At 65.8% G+C, this 2,005-nt stretch overlaps 1 protein-coding gene across 1 annotated transcript in view; it reads right to left on the reverse strand.

Annotated features, from left to right (window-relative positions):
* The window catches only part of NPC1L1 (NPC1-like 1), a gene marked incomplete at its 3' end in the record, with an annotated part of 10,947 nt that overhangs the window by 8,117 nt on the left and 825 nt on the right, over positions 1-2,005 (reverse strand). The gene's annotated exons all lie outside the window — the stretch shown is intronic.

Genomic DNA, 2,005 nt, shown 5'->3' on the forward strand with positions numbered 1-2,005 from the left:
GGAGCTGCTGGGATGGACGGGGGGGGGGAGGTGGGGATGGGGGGTGTCCCAGGTCACCAGTGGGTGGCAGGACACTGGGGTGTGACACCCACACTGGTGTGTCCCCAGCCACCAGCATGTCCCAGCCCACCAGTACATGTCCCAAGCCCACCAGTAAGTGTTCCAAGCCCACCAGTACCTGTCCCAGGCCACCAGTACATGTCCCAAGCCCACCGGTAAGTGTCCCAAGCCCACCAGTACGTGTTCCAAGCCCACCAGTATGTGCCCCAAGCCCACCAGTACGTGTCCGAGGCCACCAGTATGTATCCCAAGCCCACCAGTACGTGTCCGAGGCCACCAGTACGTGTCCCAGGCCCACCAGTAAGTGTCCCAAGCCCACCAGTACGTGTCCCAGGCCACCAGTACGTGTCTCAAGCCCACCAGTATGTGTCCCAGCCCATCAGCATGTGCCAGGACACTGACACACCCCAGGCCACCAGTTTGTGTCCCAGGCCACCAGTGTGTCCCCAGTCACTGGTGTGTCCCCAGTCCCTGGTGTGTCCCCAGTCCCTGGCGTGTGCCAAGGCACTGGTGTGTCCCCAGTCCCTGGTGTGTCCCAAGGCACTGGTGTGTCCCCAGTCACTGGTGTGTCCCCAGTCCCTGGTGTGTCCCCAGTCCCTGGTGTGTCCCCAGTCCCTGGTGTGTCCCCAGTCCCTGGTGTGTCCCCAGTCCCTGGTGTGTCCCCAGTCCCTGGTGTGTCCCCAGTCCCTGGTGTGTCCCCAGTCCCTGGTGTGTCCCCAGTCCCTGGTGTGTCCCCAGTCCCTGGTGTGTCCCCAGTCCCTGGTGTGTCCCCAGTCCCTGGTGTGTCCCAAGGCACTGGTGTGTCCCAGGCCACCAAGGAGGTGGGAGTGACAACCCAGCTTGGCCCCCCTTCAGCCCCAGCAGGAACTCCCCAGTTCCACCAGTGTCCCCAGCCACGGTGCCACCACCTGAGGCCTCTGTCCCAGTGCAGGGAGGGGCTCAGGCCCCCCCAGGCCTTGGACTGGGGCTGTGCCCCCGATAAGGCCCCATCACCCTGATAAGGAGCCACACGGGGTGACACGGCAGGTGCCACCCGTCTGGGCACCCAGGGAGTGCCACCCAGGGCAGGGCTGGCACCCGAGGGGGACACCCACCAGGGGGACACCCACCAGGGGGACACCCCACCCCAGGGGGACAGCAGCAGGGGGGCCCCCGAGGGGACCCCAGCCCCAAGAGGTGGCAGTGCCACCCCCTGCCAGCGTCCTTGTCCCCGTTTATGGCCTGGCACAGCCTTGGCCTTGATAAGGGGGGGGGGGATAAGGGCCCAGGGCACCTTTGCCCCACGACACCCAACTTCCCTGTCACGTAGACACCAGTGGAGACACCAGTGGGAACACCACGGGGACACCAGTGGGGACACTGGCAGGGGACACTGCTGAGAAGCTCCCGGGGAAGCGACGACATGACACCACGCTTCACCTGCACCTTTACTGGGCAAGGCCACACCATGGGGACACCCCAGGGGCCCTTGGGAACAAAGGGCAGGGCCCAGGGGAGGGTCCCTGAGAGTTGGGGTGTCCCCAAGGTGGGGGGTCCCCAAGGCGGGGGGGTCAGGAGGCTGGAGCCGCCGGGCGCTTGGTGCGACGTCGGGTGTACTTGAAGTTCTGCAGAGGGTTGGCAGTGCCACGGGCCTGGAAATGGGGGGGGGAGGGGGAAGAAAAGGGGTGTCACACCCCCCAAGAAAGAGGGGGACACAAGGGGTGACAAGAGGGGATCCCAAAGTGTCCCCAAACTCACCTTGGTGCCCCCCCGGCGTTTGGCCCCGGGTTGGGGCCGCAGCCCCTTGCGCTTCTTGGGGTTGAGTTTGACGACGCCCCGGAGGCTGGGGGGGACTGGGGGGCAGAAAGTGGGGGGAAGGGGAGGTTAGAGGGGGCTTGGGGGGACACTTTGGGGACAAGTGTCCCATCCCAGAGTGTGTCCCCCCCCTCCGACACACCCAGGTAGT

The sequence above is a fragment of the Chaetura pelagica genome, unplaced genomic scaffold, assembly GCF_000747805.2.
Source record: "Chaetura pelagica isolate M959 unplaced genomic scaffold, ChaPel_1.0 scaffold1780, whole genome shotgun sequence".
In the NCBI taxonomy this organism is placed as follows: domain Eukaryota; kingdom Metazoa; phylum Chordata; class Aves; order Apodiformes; family Apodidae; genus Chaetura; species Chaetura pelagica.